Source organism: Orcinus orca, chromosome 12 (assembly GCF_937001465.1).
Source record: "Orcinus orca chromosome 12, mOrcOrc1.1, whole genome shotgun sequence".
Lineage (NCBI taxonomy): Eukaryota > Metazoa > Chordata > Mammalia > Artiodactyla > Delphinidae > Orcinus > Orcinus orca.
Window position 1 is genome coordinate 76,629,618 of NC_064570.1, and position 17,927 is coordinate 76,647,544.

Genomic DNA, 17,927 nt, shown 5'->3' on the forward strand with positions numbered 1-17,927 from the left:
TGTATTCCCATTTTACTCATGATGGATTGAGAGACAAGAATAAGTAACTTGTCAAAGACCTTGTATGAGAGAGACAAGATTCAAAGCAGAATCTTTTCTCACTCAAAAACTATGGTTATTCCATTATGCTCCATGGCCTAAAAATAAATATTTCAAGAGTTAACACCAGATGAAAATCAGCAAATACAGAAATAAGGCCAGTTTGCTGGATTGATATTTGCTAAATACTGCTTTTTATTAAAGCCTCTTTTTTAAAAAAAATTTTTTGAAACTTTCAGTACTTTTGCAAGTGAGCTTTCACTCTACCCACCCCAAAACCTAGGAGAATTAAATTAATGTGTTTGAGTCACTGTGCTAAAAGCTGTCATTATTCTGTCCTTTTTTTTTTTTTAACATCTTTATTGGGGTATAATTGCTTTACAATGGTGTGTTAGTTTCTGCTTTATCACAAAGTGAATCAGTTATACATATACATATGTTCCCATATCTCTTCCCTCTTGCGTCTCCCTCCCTCCCACCCTCCCTATCCCACCCCTCCAGGCGGTCACAAAGCACCGAGCTGATCTCCCTGTGCTATGCGGCTGCTTCCCACTAGCTATCTACCTTACGTTTGGTAGTGTATATATGTCCATGCCTCTCTCTCACTTTGTCACAGCTTACCCTTCCCCCTCCCCATATCCGCAAATCCGTTCTCCAGTAGGTCTGTGTCTTTATTCCTGTCTTACCCCTAGGCTCTTCATGACATTTTTTTTCTTTAAATTCCATATATATGTGTTAGCATACGGTATTTGTCTTTCTCTTTCTGACTTGCTTCACTCTGTATGACAGACTCTAGGTCTAGCCACCTCATTACAAATAGCTCAATTTCGTTTCTTTTTATGGCTGAGTGTCCTTCTGTGTCTAAATAATCCTCCTGAAGGGTTGCCGAAGGATCTCAGCCACATTCCTGCTAACAGACTCTCCTGTCCCATAGCACTGCAACACCAGGAAACCATATGGCAGTTAGGGGTAGAAAACGGGTTAGGTTAATTCCAGACCTAAGAAAGGATTACCTTCCTTGAAGCTCACCTGTGAGGGAGACTGCTGTATTTATAGATGACATTTGTCAAAATGGGCAACTGCTTCTATGAGTTACTGACTCAATTGCTGAATGAAAAGGGATATCTCCCATTTTCATGATCACTGCTGAAGCTTAACATACTCACATATTAGAAATGTAATACATCTCTTAGGCAGTCTCTGATTGCCCCTTTGAAAGATAGCAAAGGAAGGCAAGAGACAATGCTTTTCTCATACCCAGTGACAGGGGAGTATGTGCAGGGAACTCTTGCTTACAGAAGAAAAAATATGTTCATTTTAGAAAATTTATAAATTCACTGAAATATAAAATAACTCAACAAAGGACCTATTTTGGTCCATTTCTTCACTATCATTTTGAGGACTTACCCACTTCCTTTAAAGTCTTTATTCTTTGAATATGTATTCTTTAATTAGAATCATTTTGAATGTATCTATCAGGATTTTATTTTTAGGTAATACTCCATTGTGGGGATTTTAACACTTCATTAAATATTAAATATCTATGATATTATACCACGCATGTTAACGTAACTCACTTAATCATTCCCTTGTTGTTAGGCATTATTTCCACTATTCAAACAGAATGATAATAAGCATTTTCATATAAATCTTTGATACATTCCTGATTATTTCCTTAGAATATGTTCTGAGGTCACAGAAGTGAAATTAATAGGTCAACGGGTGTATTATTTAAATAAGTCTGACACGTATTGACAAAATGATTTCCTGAAAAGTTGTACCCAGTTATATTTATGAATTGTCATTTCATGACATCCTTATCAAATTTGGAGCCTTTGAAAGTGAAGCTTTCCCCAAGAGGTAAGGCATTCCTGGAACAAATTAATTTCTACATACTGTGCTCATTAGCTTCATGAATGAAAAAGTCACAAATATTTAGGCCATCACTCAACTCAAAGGCAGGTTCTGTCTCTCTGTGTGCAGTATTTTCCAGCACAACGCTTACCATATTGTTAAGTGTTTAATAAATATTTGTTAAAAGTAATGAATGAATGATCTAATTCTGCCAAACTTGAACTTGGATATGCCAGTCTTACAAAGTGCTCTAACCAATACGTATCTCATTAGATTGTCACGAGTACCTAGTGCGGAGATACTATGACTCCAGTTTTAGAGATGAGAAAAGTGAGGGTCATTCAAGTTCCAGGATTTGCTTAAAGTCATAACTAGTAAATGGTAACACTGAACCCTGTCCCGGAGCATCCACTTGGTTTCTGGCGGCTTCCTCTATGCCACACCCAAGGGTGACAGGCCAAAGGGATTCATGAATGCAAAGAGTACTCAATACCAACTAAGTGAAACCCGAACAATCACCCAATATGTCGAGTTTTCTAGAAAACACTCTGGATAATAAGACACTTGCTTCTTACTTTTAAATAAGTATAATGTATTTAACAAACTTAGTTTCATGTTTGTAAGAAGTGCAAATGAGTATTAAACCTAGGTATAGTCCTCAGTTTTTTATGGGAATAACAATGGTTATTGTAATGTTATTGAGATAGTAAAAAGAGTTACCATCTATTGAGGACCAAGTAATAAATACTATGTCATTAAAGCCTGCCAAACAGTATATGAGTTAAGCGTTACTCTCATCCTTGCATGGAAAGGTAAGTCATCAAGTCCATATCATACATCAGTAGTTCTCACGCTCTAGTGTGTGCCAGTATCACCCGGAGGGCTTGTTAGAAAATAGATTGCTGGATTCTGCCCTGCATGTTTCTGATTTAGGAAGTCTGGGCTGGGGCCTGAGAATGTGTGTGACTCAGGTTCCCTGGTGATGCAGCAGGTCCAGGGATGCCACTTTGAGACCCACTGACTTTCCTCCAATAAATGGCAGAGCTAGGAACTGAACTTGGCCTGACTTCAAAAGTCATGCATGTTACTAGCATTATCCTAAGTCGATTCTAAGGTAAGACTTTGAATTAAAATGTTCTCCATCTTAATTTGGCCTTTGAGACTTGTATATAAATTAAGAAAAGAAGGGTTAAGAAATTCACATTTGAATTCTAAGAAACAGAATTAAACTGAATTAATCAACTCTCAATGAGAATTAAATTAGCCACCACCTGCTCACTTTACCTCTCTTATTTCATGCAACAATATTTTAAAGCTAAAAGTAACCTTAGATCTCATTTGGCTGAATTCTTTCATTCTACAGATGACTGAGTTGAAGCCCAGAAAGTTTAAGTTCTTAAGATGCTTCAGTGGTCCCTCTACTATACCAGTAAAATACACACACTTCAAGGAAGTTTAAACTCTTCTCTCCTCCACCACACCGTAGAGTTTACCACTTCCTTCTCTGCTGCGATTGCTTCTTATCTTTTTTATTTATTTATTTATTTATTTTTTGCGGTACGCGCGGGCCTCTCACTGTTGTGGCCTCTCCCATTGCGGAGCACAGGCTCCGGACACGCAGGCTCAGCGGCCATGGCTCACGGGCCCGGCCGCTCCACAGCATGTGGGATCTTCCCGGACCGGGGCATGAACCCATGTCCCTGGCCAGCATCGGCAGGCAGACTCTCAACCACTGTGCCACCGGGGAAGCCGCTTATCTTTTTTAAAAGATTTTTTTATTGAAGTATAGTTGATTTATAATATCATGTAAGTTTCAGGTGTATAGTACAGTGATTCAGTTATATACATATATATGTATATATATTCTTTTTCAGATTCTTTTCCCTTATAGGTTATTACATAATATTGAGTATAGTTCCCTGTGCTATAAAGCAGGTCCTTGTTGGTTTTTTATTTTATGTATAGTAGTATGTATATGTTAATCCCAATTGCTTCTTATCTTATTATAAGTGCAACAGAAGTCTTTATGTGATTGATATTATCACCCATATTTTAACTTACTGGTTTATATTTTTGTCTCCTCTTCTGGACTAGAATCACCTGAAAACCAAGTATTACATTTACATACCCTCTGTAGAAAATGCTTGTTGAATTAAATAAAATTGAATGGGATATCATTTTGTTTTCCTCTTTACTGCTACAGCCATTTCTCCCACCATGCTTAGCTTGCTTCTAAAATGCAATCACTAGTAAATACTTTTAACCTTTTTTAGTGTTACTTAAAAGGTCATTAAGTAATTTAATAAAATAATAAATTAATAATAATTAAAGTAATCAATAATTAAAATTAATAAGTACTGATTAAATAATTTAATATATGACATTAAATAATTTAAAAGCATTATTTTTAGGATTGTTCTCCATGATATTTAAGGTATCAAAAAGCCTTTTACATACATACAATATGTGTGTGTACATATAGATGTATATGTACATATCATTAAAATCTTTTACATCTCTTCTCCTTCAACTATGTCCATCTCCCACTTTTAGGGAACATGATTAAAAATCAGTCCATTTGGTTAATGGAAAAAAAATAAAGTATTTGGAGAAAGTACAGTGACAGAGGTATGGCAGGCATAACTTCAAGTTCTTAATTATGATCTTTGACTCCTTTAGTCTAATTCAAAAGAAATAATGACTTAGATCACGCAGATTAGACAAAGGGGCTTCACCCAACTATTGCAGTGAAATCAGCAGAAAAGAAAACCCTATTGATGCTTCTTTCTGAATTAATGCAAAAGCTAATATTAAAGCACACAGTGGGAGAGTGGAGGAATGGCTAAATCACAGGTCTCTGACATTCCTGACATCTTTTGTATAATATGGTGTCATACCTAATCCTTTCTTAAAAATGTCTGGACCAGAGGAGTTTTACAACCCATATGTTCAGTTCTATCCAAGAGTTGATACTAAGATATATAACACCATCCTTTAGAGAAGGAGTGCGTTTCAATAATAATAGAAATGCAACAACAATAATGATAGTAACGGCAACCCTTGAGAGGGCAGTTTTCACATGCCAAGCACTTTGCAAACATTTTCTAAATCCAGCCTTGGAAAAAATCCTGAAAGGCAGACATAAGCATAACCATGTTACAAATGCAAAAAGAGGCTCAGAGAGTTGAGGTGATCCATTTGTGGTCACAGAACTGGGTGTGAGTCTAGACTGTTTGATTCCAAATCATGGTATTCATTTAAACTGTTACTTACTCCATTGGAAGTACAAAGAGACATCTGTTTCAGTGGAAAGAGGATACTTCAGAAGTACAATACCACACACACCTCTCTAGGATATTCTTTTTTTTTTTTAACATCTTTATTGGAGTATAATTGCTTTACAATGGTGTGTTAGTTTCTGCTTTATAATAAGGTGAATCAGCTATACATATACATATATCCCCATATCTCCTCCCTGTTGCGTCTCCCTCCCACCCTCCCTATCCCACCCCTCTAGGTGGTCACAAAGCACTGAGCTAATCTCCCTGTGCTATGCGGCTGCTTCCCACTAGCTATCTATTTTACATTTGGTAGTGTATATATGTCCATGCCACTCTCTCACATCATCCCAGCTTACCCTTACCCTTCCCCATGCTCAAGTCCATTCTCTACATCTGCATTTTCATTCCTGTCCTGCCCCTAGGATCTTCAGAACCATTTTTTTTTTTTTAGATCCCATACATATGTGTTAGCATACGGTATTTGTTTTTCTCTTTCTGACTTACTTCACTTTGTATGACAGTCTCTAGGTCCATCCACCTCACTACAAATAACTCAATTTCATTTCTTTTTATAGCTGAGTAATATGCCATTGTATATATATGTGCCACATCTTCTTTATCCATTCATCTGTCAATGGACACATAGGTTGCTTCCATGTCCTGGCTATTGTAAATACAGCTGCAATGAACATTGTGGTACATGACTCTTTTTGAATTATGGTTTTCTCAGGGTATATGCCCAGTAGTGGGATTGCTGGGTCATATGGTAGTTCTATTTGTAGTTTTGTAAGGAACCTCCATACTGTTCTCCATAGTGGCTGTATCAATTTACATTCCCACCAACAGTGCAACAGGGTTCCCTTTTCTCCACACGCTTTCCAGCATTTATTGTTTCTAGATTTTTTTAATGATGGCCATTCTGACTGGTGTGAGGTGATACCTCATTGTAGTTTTGATTTGCATTTCTCTTATAATTAGTGACATTGAGCATCCTTTCATGTGTTTGTTGGCAATTTGTATATCTTCTTTGAAGAAATGTCTATTTAGGTCTTCTGCCCATTTTAGGATTGGGTTGTTTGTTTTTTTGATATTGAGCTGCATGAGCTCCTTGTATATTTTGGAGATTAATCCTGTGTCACTTGCTTCATTTGCTAATATTTTCTCCTATTCTGAGGGCTGTCTTTTCATCTTGTTTATGGTTTCTTTGCTGTGCAAACTTTTAAGTTTCATTAGGCCTATTTGTTTGTTTTTATTTCCATTTCTCTAGGAGGTGGGTCAGAAAGGATCTTGCTGTGATTTATGTCATAGAGTGTTCTGCCTGTGTTTTCCTCTATGAGTTTTATAGTGCCTGGCCTTACATTTAGGTCTTTAATTCATTTGGAGTTTATTTTTGTGTATGGTGTTAGGGAGTGTTCTAATTTCATTCTTTAATATGTAGCTGTCCAGTTTTCCCAGCACCACTTATTGAAGAGGCTGTCTTTTCTCCATTGTATATCCTTGCCTCTTTTATCAAAGATAAGTTGACCATATGTGTGTGGGTTTACCTCTGGGCTTTCTATCCTGTTCCATTGATCTATCTTTCTGTTTTTGTGCCAGTACCATACTGTCTTGATTACTGTAGCTCTGTAGTATAGTCTGAAGTCAGGGAGCCTGATTCCTCCAGCTCCATTTTTCTTTCTCAACAGTGCTTTGGCTATTCGGGGTCTTTTGTGTTTCCATACAAATTGTGAAATTTTTTCTTCTAGTTCTGTGAAAAATGCCAGTGGTAGTTTGATAGGGATTGCATTGAATCTGTAGATTGCTTTGGGTAGTAGAGTCATTTTCACAATGTTGATTCTTCCAATCCAAGAACATGGTATATCTCTCCAACTGTTTGTATCATCTTTAATTTCTTTCATCAGTGTCTTACACTTTTCTGCATACAGGTCTTTTGTCTCCTTAGGTAGGTTTATTCCTAGGTATTTTATTCTTTTTGTTGCCATGGTAAATGGGAGTGTTTCCTTAGTTTCTCTTTCAGATTTTTCATCATTAGTGTATAGGAATGCCAGAGACTTCTGTGCATTAATTTTGTATCCTGCTACTTTGCCAAATTCATTGATTAGCTCTAGCAGTTTTCTGGTAGCATCTTTAGGATTTTCTATGTATACCATCATGTCATCTGCAAACAGTGACAGTTTTACTTCTTTTCCAACTTGAATTCCTTTTATTTCTTTTTCTTCTATGATTGCTGTGACTAAAACTTCCAAAACTATGTTGAATAATAGTGGTAAGAGTAGACAACCTTGTCTTGTTCCTGATCTTAGTGGAAATGGTTTCAGTTTTTCAACAATGAGAATGATGTTGCCTGTGGGTTTGTCATATATGGCCTTTATTATGTTGAGGTAAGTTCCGTCTATGCCTACTTTCTGGAGGGTTTTTATCATAAATGGGTGTTGAATTTTGTCAAAAGCTTTGTCTGCAGCTATTGAGATGAGGATATGGTTTTTATCCTTCAATTTGTTAATACGGTGTATCACATTGATTGATTTGCATATATTGAAGAATGCTTGCATTCCTGGGATAAACCCCACTTGATCATGGTGTATGATCCTTATAATGTGCTGTTGGATTCTGTTTGCTAGTATTTTGCTGAGGATTTTTGCATGTATGTTCATCAGTGTTATTGGCCTGTAGTTTTCTTTTTTTGTGACATCTTTGTCTGGTTTTGGTATCAGGATGATGGTGGCCTCGTAGAGTGAGTTTGGGAGTGTTCCTCTCTCTGCTATATTTTGGAAGAGTTTGAGAAGGATAGGTGTTAGTTCTTCCCTAAATGTTTGATAGAATTCACCTGTGAAGCCATCTGGTCCTGGATTTTGTTTGTTGGAAGATTTTTTTTTTTTTTTTTTTTGCAGTACACAGGTCTCTCACTATTGTGGCCTCTCCCGTTGCGAAGCACAGGCTCCGGACATGCAGGCTCAGCGGCCATGGCTCATGGACCCAGCTGTTCTGCAGCATGTGGGACCTTCCTGGACTGGGGCACGAACCCCTGTCCCCTGCATCAGTAGTTGGACTCTCAACCACTGCGCCACCAGGGAAGCCCCGTTGGAAGATTTTTAATCACAGTTTCAATTTCAGTGCTTGTGATTGGTTCATTTATATTTTCTATTTCTTCCTGGTTCAGTCTCAGAAGGTTGGCTTTACTAAGAATTTGTCCGTTTATCCCAATTTGTCCATTTTATTGGCATATATTTGCTTGCAGTAATCTCTTATGATCCTTTGTATTTCTGCAGTGTCAGTTGTTACTTCTCCTTTTTCATTTCTAATTCTTTTGATTTGAGTCTTCTCCCGTCTTTTTCTTGATGATTCTGGCTAATGGTTGATCAATTTTGTTTATCTTCTCAAAGAACCAGCTTTTAGTTTTATTGATCTTTGCTATCATTTCCTTCATTTCTTTTTCATTTATTTCTGATCTGATATTTATGATTTCTTTCCTTCTGCTAACTTTGAGGTTTTTTTGTTCTTCTTTCTCTAATTGCTTTAGGTATAAGGTTAGGTTGTTTATTTGAGATGTTTCTTGTTTCTTGAGGTAGGATTGTATTGCTATAAACTTCCCTCTTAGAACTTCTTTTGCTGCATCCCATAGGTTTTGGGTTGTCATGTTTTCATTCTCATTTGTTTCTAGGTAATTTCTGATTTCCTCTTTGATTGCTTCAGTGATCTCTTGGTTATTTAGTACTGTATTGTTTAGCCTCCACGTGTTTGTATTTTTTACAGATTTTTTTCCTGCAATTGATATCTAGTGTCATAGCATTGTGGTCGGAAAAGATACTTGATAGGATTTCAATTTTCTTAAATTTACCAAGGCTTGATTTGTGGCCCAAGATATTATCTATCCTGGAGAATGTTCCATGAGCACTTGAGAAGAAAGTGTATTCTGTTGTTTTTGGATGGAATGTCCTATAAATATCAATTAAGTCCTTCTTTTTAAGTGTATCATTTAAAGTTTGTATTTCCTTATTTAAATTCATTTTGGATAATCTGTCCACTGGTGAAAGTGGAGGGCTAAAGTCCCCTACTATTATTGTGTTATTGTCAATTTCCACTTTTATGGCTGTTAGCATTTGCCTTATGTATTGAGGTGCTCCTATGTTGGGTACATAAATATTTACAATTGTTATATCTTCTTCTTCAGCTGATCCCTTGATCATTCTGGAGTGTCCTTCTTTGTCTCTTTAATAGTCTTTATTTTAAAGTCTATTTTGTCTGATATGAGAAATGCTATACCAGCTTTCTTTTGATTTCCATTTGCATGGAATATCTTCTTCTATCCCCTCATTTTCAGTCTGTATGTGTCCCTAGGTCTGAAGTGAGTCTCTTGTAGACAGCACATATATGGGTCTTATTTTTCTATCCATTCAGCCAGTCTGTCTTTTCGTTTAAGCATTTAATACATTTATATTTAAGGTAGTTACCAATATGTACGTTCATATTACCATTTTCTTAATTGTTTTAGGTTTGTTATTGTAGGTCTTTTCCTTCTCTTGTGTTTCCTGCCTAGAGAAATTCCTTTAGCATTTGTTGTAAAGCTGGTATGGTGGTGCTGAATTCTCTTAACTTTTGCTTGTCTGTGTTTTAATTTCTCCATCTAATCTGAATGAGATCCTTGCTGGGTATACTAATCTTGGTTGTAGGTTTTTCCCTTTCATTACTTTAAATATGTCCTGCCACTCCCTTCTGGCTTGCAGAGTTTCTGCTGAAAGATCAGCTGTTAACCTTATGGGAATTCCCTTGTATGTTATTTGTTGCTTTTCCCTTGCTGCTTTTAATATTTTTTCCTTGTATTTAATTTTTGATAGTTTGATTAATATGTGTCTTGGCGTGTTTCTCCTTGGATTTATCCTCTATGGGACTCTCTGCACTTCCTGGACTGGACTGACTATTTCCTTTCCCATATTAGGGAAGTTTTCAACTATAATCTCTTCAAATATTTTCTCAGTCCCTTTCTTTTTCTCTTCCTCTTCTGGGACCCCTATAATTCAAATGTTGGTGTGTTTAATGTTGTCCCAGAGGTCTGTGAGACTCTCCTCAATTCTTTTCATTCTTTTTTTTTATACTGTTCTGTGGTAGTTATTTACTCTATTTTATCTTCCAGGTCAATTATGCGTTCTTCTGCCTCAGTTATTCTGCTATTGATTCCTTTTAGAGAATTTTTAATTTCATTTATTGTGTTGTTCATCACTGTTTGTTTGCTCTTTAGTTCTTCTAGGTACTTGTTAAACGTTTCTTGTATTTTCTCCATTTTATTTCCAAGATTTTGGATCAGATTTACTATCATTACTCTGAATTCTTTTTTAGGTAGCCTGCCTGTTTCCTCTTCGTGTGGTCTGGTGAATTTTTACCTTGCTCCTTCATCTGCTGTGTGTTTCGCTGTCTTCTCGTTTTGCTTAACTTACTGTATTTGGGGTCTCCTTTTCGCAGGCTACAGGTTCGTAGTTCCCATTGTTTTTTTTGTCTGCTCCCAGTGGGTAGGGTTGGTTCAGTGTGTTGTGTAGGCTTCCTGGTGGAGGGGACTGGTGCCTGTGTTCTGGTGGATGAAACCGGAACTTGTCTTTCTGGCGGGCAGGACCGTGTCCGGTGGTGTGTTATGGGGTGTCTGTGATCTTAATATGATTTTAGACAGCCTCTCTGCTAACAGGTGGGGTTGTGTTCCTGTCTTGCTAGTTGTTTGGCATAGGGTGTCCAGCACTGTAGCTTGCTGGTTATTGAGTGGTGCTGGGTCTTAGCATTGAGATGGAGATCTCTGGGAGAGCTTTCGCCGTTTGATGTTACTTGGGGAGGTCTCTGGTTGAACCAGTGTCCTGAACTCAGCTCTCCCACCTCAGAGGCTCAGGCCTGACACCCAGCCAGAGCACCAAGACCCTGTCAGCAACTTGGCTCAGAAGAAAAGGGAGGAAAAAAAAGAAAGAAAGAAAGAAAAAAATAAAATAAAGTTATTAAAATAAAAAAATTTTAATATTATTAAAAGTAAAAATATAAAAAAGGAAAGAAAGTAGAGAGCAACCAAACCAAAAAACAAATCCACCAATGATAACAAGTGCTAAAAAGTATACTAAAACAAAAACAAAGAAACAAAAAACAGAAAGACAGAACTCTAGGACAACTGGTAAAAGCAAAGTTATACAGACACAATCATACAAAGAAGCATACACATACACACTCACAAAAAGAGAAAAAGGAAAAAAAAGATATATTTAAAAAATAAATAAAGGAAGAGAGCAACCAAATCAGTAAACAAATCTACCAATGATTATAAGCTCTAAATACTAGACTAAAGTAAACATAAAACCAGAAACAAATTAGGTGCAGAAAGCAAACCCCAAGTCTACAGTTGCTCCCATAGTCCACCTCCTCAATTTGGGATGATTTGTTGTCTATTCAGGTATTCCACAGATGCAGGTACATCAGGTTGATTGTGGAGCTTTAATCCGCTGCTTCTGAGGCTGCTGGGGGAGATTTCCCTTTCTCTTCTTTGTTCTCACAGCTCCCGGGGCTCAGCTTTGGATTTGGCCCTGCCTCTGCATGTAGGTATCCTGAGGGCGTCTGTTCCCGCCCAGACAGGACGGGGTTAAAGCAGCGGCTGATTCGGGGGCTCTGGCTCACTCAGGCCGGGGGGGAGGGAGGGGCACGGAATGTGGGGTGAACCTGCGGCGGCAGAGGCTGGTGTGACATTGCAACAGCCTGAGGCACGCCGTGTGTTCTCCCAGGGAAGTTGTTCCTGGATCACAGGACTCTGGCAGTGACAGGCTGCACAGGCTCCTGGGAGGGGAGGTGTGGATAGTGACCAGTGCTTGCACACAGGCTTCTTGGTGGTTGCAGCAGCAGCCTTAGCATTTCATGCTCATCTGTGGTGTCTACGCTGATAGCTGCGGCTCACGCCCGTCTCTGGAGCTCATTTAGGTGGTGCTCTGAATCCCCTCTCCTCACGTACCCTGAAACAGTGGTCTCTTCCCTCTTAAGCCGGTCCAGGCTTTTTCCTGGACTCCCCTCCCGGCTAGCCGTGGCACACTAGCCCCCTTCAGGCTGTGTTCACGCAGCCAACCCCAGTCCTCTCCCTGGGATCCGACCTTCGAAGCCCGAGCCTCAGCTCCCAGCCCCACCCGCCCCGGCAGGTGAGCAGACAAGCCTCTCGGGCTGGTGAGTGCCGGTCGGCACCGATCCTCTGTGCGGGAACCTCTCCGCTTTGCCCTCTGCACCCCTGTTGCTGCGCTCTCCTCCGCGGCTCCGAAGCTCCCCCCCTCCGCCACCCACAGTCTCCGCCCGCGAAGGGGCTTCCTAGTGTGTGGAAACCTTTCCTCCTTCACAGCTCCCTCCCACTGGTGCAGGTCCCATCCCTATTCTTTTGTCTCTGTTTATTCTTTTTTCTTTTGCTCTACTCAGGTACGTGGGGAGTTTCTTGCCTTTTGGGAAGTTTGAGGTCTTCTTCCAGTGTTCAGTAGGTGTTCTGTAGGAGTTGTTCCACATGTAGATGTATTTCTGATGTATTTGTGGGGAGGAAGGTGATCTCCATGTCTTACTCCTCTGCCATCTTGAAGGTCCCTCTTCTTATTAGTTTTTGTAAGTTGTTTTTTTCTAGGTTATCCATTTCATCAAAATACATTGTCACTAAGTGTTCACAATATCCTCTTATCATTTTATTGTGTGTTGGATCTGTAGCAATGAGCATTCCTAACAGTTATTTGTGCATTCTTTATTTTTTCTGACCAAGTCTCTCAGAGAATTTATTAACTATGGTTGGTGCTCCTTATGGTTTATATGTTTTCTATATCCATAATTTCTGCTCCTAAATCTAATTTTCTTCTTTCTATTCTCTTTGGAGTCTTGTCATGGATGCTATGCTCATTGATTTTTTTCTAGCTTTTTAAAAACTTCTAATACATGCATTTAAGGTCATAAATTTCCCTCTAAGTACAGCTTTACTGGTATCCCACAAATTTTTGTATAAAGTGGTTTCATTATCATTCAGGTCAAAGTATTTCTAATCCCCACTGTATTTTTTCTTTGATCCATGGGTTTTTTATACATGTATCTCTTATTTCAAAGCACATTGTGATATTATAGTTATCTTTTTTGCTATTAACTTCTCATATAAATGAATTATGGTAAAACATCATATTCTGTGTGTCTTCAATCCTTTCAAATGTGTTGAGACTTACTTTATGGCACAAAATATGATCAATTTTTGTCACTCTTCCATGTGTTCTCGTAAAGAATGCATATTCTGCAGTTTGAAAGGAGCACTGTTATACATATATTTATTAGGTCACGGACAGTTGCTAATGGTGTTATTCAAGTCTTCTCTACCCAATCACTGGGCCCTAGCCCATGAGACTCCTGAAAGCTCCACTCTCAGCCACCCAGGCAGAGTTGACAAATGCCCCCATCAAGGAGGGAGTGGTTGAGGGCAGCAAAGTTAAACAGTAAGTTCACTGCCCAAAGTCCATGTTTTCCTCCATCCTGGCCCCATAATCCTTCACTCTCTTGTTAGCACTCTGATAACTTCCAATAGATTTTGTGTGTGTCCAGATGTTTTAGCTAAATTCAGTGAGATATTTTATTTGAAATGCTAGTCTGCCCTCACCAAGAACACACCCCGTTTGTTCTCTCTCTTCCCCTGGAATGTGAGGTCTATAAGACCAATGACTGTATTGCTATTGTGACTCCAGTGCTTAGAAGAATGCATAGAGTAGGTGCCTAATAAGTATATGTTGAATGAATGATGAAATACATACTTCCACTACAACACTACAACTGATTCTTCTTGGCTCAGCAACTTTCCAAACACTTTTTTCCAGAAAGAAAGCCTTTCAGAGGCCCAACTTTTTGGCTGGCTACTGCAGATCTTTAAGCTCTACATCTAGAATAATTGGATAGTTACCCTTTCTAATCATGTCTGTAAAAGCCCCAGGAGTGTTTAATTCATTGACCATTATAAAATGCTTTATCATCTTCAAATTAAAGTTAGAAAGTACCAAGTGATGTGCTTAATTAAAAGAACTTTAATTCCACATGCGCTTAAGATTAATGTGATGGCACAAAAAGGAGAAGCAATAGGGACTCTCCACGTGAGAAAATAACATTAATTATTGTGTTTGGGTTGACAAGTCTTTCATCTGATAAATTCCGGGAGTGTGAAGACATCTGAAATGTCTGTTTATTCCCAGTTATTTCCCCAGGGAGTTTTAAAAGATTTCTCCAAGCAAGGTAACTTTTGCCTTCATTTAAAACACAGTTCAGGTATTAATATACAATTTATACAAAGAAAAAAACAGAGATGGCATAAACTTATTCAAGGTCATAAAAATAAGTCATTAAGTTTTGAACCCATGGCCCTATCTCTAGACTAGGTTCTGGGCCATTATATAAATGGTCGAGTTTTAAATTGTTAGAAGGACATTTGAAAGACCAATAAAAATCAAAGAAGATTCTAACTTTGAAAAACAAGTGAAATAAGATTTGTAGGTAAGTGGGTATCAACCTCCTGGGAAATCTCCTAGAAATGAATCACCTCAAAATTTTTTCTCACTTGTTCAAGCCTTGTTCTTCTACTGCTTTCCTTCTATCCCTTTCTAGGAGTTAAAAGGACAGGCTAAGGGGTGAGGGGCATCTACTCTGCTTTCTGTGGACAGCCCCACTGCTGACTGACCTAGTGCCACGGAAGCCCTTCATCTCGGCCAGTGATTAGTGGTTTGAGGATCCCTAAAATTGGATGTCTACAGTTGGGTATTCAAAGATGGCAAGGCATTTTATATGTCCAATGAATTACAAACTTCACTTGCTTTAATTAGATCAGAAAAGGTTAACTGTCCAGAAATCCTAGATGAAGAGCTAAAAGAGATGAAGTAGCCAGCCAAAAAGTGTAGTCTTCAAGGATCTAGGTACCCAAAGCTAGATCTCATGCAGGCTGCTCAGCTGAGCTAACTTAAGAGGGTGGATATATTCTATTCACTGTGAACCTCCTGGACCTAGGCTGACCCTGGCACATATTAGGAGTATCAGAGTGGCAAGTGGCAAGTTGTAGAAAGCCTGGCTCATTTACCCCATATAATTAAAGTATATTGGTGCCTGGTAACAATCAGTGGACTTTGTTATTAGTATTATCATTGTGAACTCAAGAATTTTGTGTATTTGATACTTTGCAATCCATTGCGGTCATTAATGCTTTTTCAATTTAAAATGCCATCATGATGGACCTAGAGAGTATCATACTAAGCAGAGTAAGTCAGAAAGAGAAAGACAAATAGCATATGATATCACTTATATGTGGAATCTAAAATATGACACAAATGAACTTATCTATGAAACACAAACAGACTCATAGACATAGAGAACAGACTTGTGGTTGCCAAGGTGGGGGGATCAGGGAATAGTTTGTAGCAGATACAAACTATTATATATAGGATGGATAGAGAACAAGGTCTTATTATATAGCATGGGGAACTATATTCAATATCTTGTAATAAACCATAATGGAAAAGAATATGCAAAAGAATTTATATGTGTGTGTGTGTATAACTGAACCACTTTGCTATACACCAGAAACTAACACAACATTGTAAATCCTGCTTACTCCACATACTTGCCAACATGTGACACTTGAAACTTTGACAGTATTCTTTATCTTCTTAATTTTAGCTATTCTGTGAGGTGTTCAGCAGGCATTTATTGGAGTTAATTTGCATTTTCCTGCTACCTAATGAAGTTGGGCACATTTTCCTATGTTCGTCTCCCATTTAGATATCATCTTTTCTTACATTTGCTAGTTAAGTGAATTCATGGCAGGGAGGGCCTTTGGGTTAGCATTCATATGGGGTACAACATTCTCATATCCTGGGCCCACTCTGAGAGGTCTATGTATCTCTTCCCCAAACCTCCTTATTCCTCTCCGTCAACTGTGTGTCTTTTAACTTCTGGACCATTCTGCTAACCTAATTGCCACATCCTGTGAATTGGGATAGATCGATGCCTCCAGGTGTCTCTCTTTCTAGAAAACGTGGAGCAAGTTTGAGTTTCTACCTACTACGAATTGTTCCTTCTCCACTGTCCTGCAGACCACACCTGAGGGGACGCAATGCTTCGCCAGGGCACCTTGGACTGATTCACCTCAAACAACCTCACGCAGCCAAAGCTGTGCGCTACAGAAGTAGGCACACTAGGAGTGTGAGTCAACTCTGCATGTATCTTATTTATGCCTCAAGATCTGCTCAGATCTAACCCCATATTTCTGCTCAATCTGATAAAGGAATCCTACTGGGCATGCTCCAACTTTATAGCTTGAAATATATCAACCGATGGGCAACTTTTGTTGCATGATCACCCAGTGAACTATGATAAGACTTTTGGTCTCTCCCAGAGCCTAGTAGCAAAGCAAGAGCTCTTTCTCAAAAGGAGAAGAGCTGCTTGCTGAAGAGGATCTGATTTTTCTCTAAAGTCCTAGAGACACTGCTATTATTTTTCTAATTGGAGTTTAGCAGAGCTACATAAAATTCTGATTTTCCCAGACACTTCAGACACCATTGGGTCTTAAGGGCTGACCAACCAACTAAAAATCCACAGAACAGACCCAGTGAAAGGCCTACAGCCATAAATCTTGACAATAACCTCAACATCTTATACCTCTGACAAGACTGACAGAGGGCAACATCTTATACCTCTGACAAGACTGACAGAGGGCAATACTCTTACAACTACAGTCACTATTGTGTCTAGATAGGTACCTTTACTGGTACCTAACAAAATCTATTTCTGGTTATGGGTGCGCCTCTGACACCCACAACCAGAATAGACTCTGCACAGGCCCTGCTTCTTCACATCACTAGCTTTGGACCTAAAGTTCTGCGGCAGGGGTCTTGATCGGCAGAGCCTAGACCCGATGTCCAAGCCGTAGCTGAGGGGGAGACTGAGAAAGCAAATACCTAGCTTTTTTCAGACATTTCTGAACATAAGAAGGGGATTCAGACCCTGAGCAGTCAAAATGAAAATAAAAGTCCACTTCATTAAGCATTGAATAGATGTTTGTTGATCTGAATTAAACTAACCCCGCTCCTATCCTTTCACATCATGGTAAAATGTGAGAAAGTGCGAGCCACCGTTTAACAGCTGGTCCCACAGCACAGGGACGCCTGGGAATTTGACCCTGAATTTACTCCTTGCAACACTGCTCTCCAGAATATAGTGAGTTAAGATAAATATATGATTTAACTGCATGCCATTCTCTAACAAACAGATTGTACCTTGTTAAGAAAATAAATCATAGGTTCCTTAAAAAACTAAAAATAGAACTACCATATGATTCTGCAATCTCACTCCTGGGCATATTTCCAAAGAAAACTCTAATTTGAAAAGATACATTGCACCCCAATGTTCATAGCAGCACTATTTACAATAGCCAAGACATGGAAGCAACCTAAATGGCCATCAACAGATGAATGGATAAAGAAGATGTGGAACACGTACACAATGGAATATTACTCAGCCATAAAAAAGAATGAAGTAATGCCATGTGCAGCAACATGGATGGATTTAGAGATTGTCATACTGCATGAAGTAAGTCAGACAGAGAAAGACAAATATCAGACGATATCACTTATGTGTGAATCTTAAAAAATGATACAAATGAAGTTATTCACAAAACAGAAATAGACTCACGGACATAGAAAACAAACCTAAGGTTACCAAAAGGGAAAGGGGAGGGAGGGATAAATTAGGAGTTTGGGA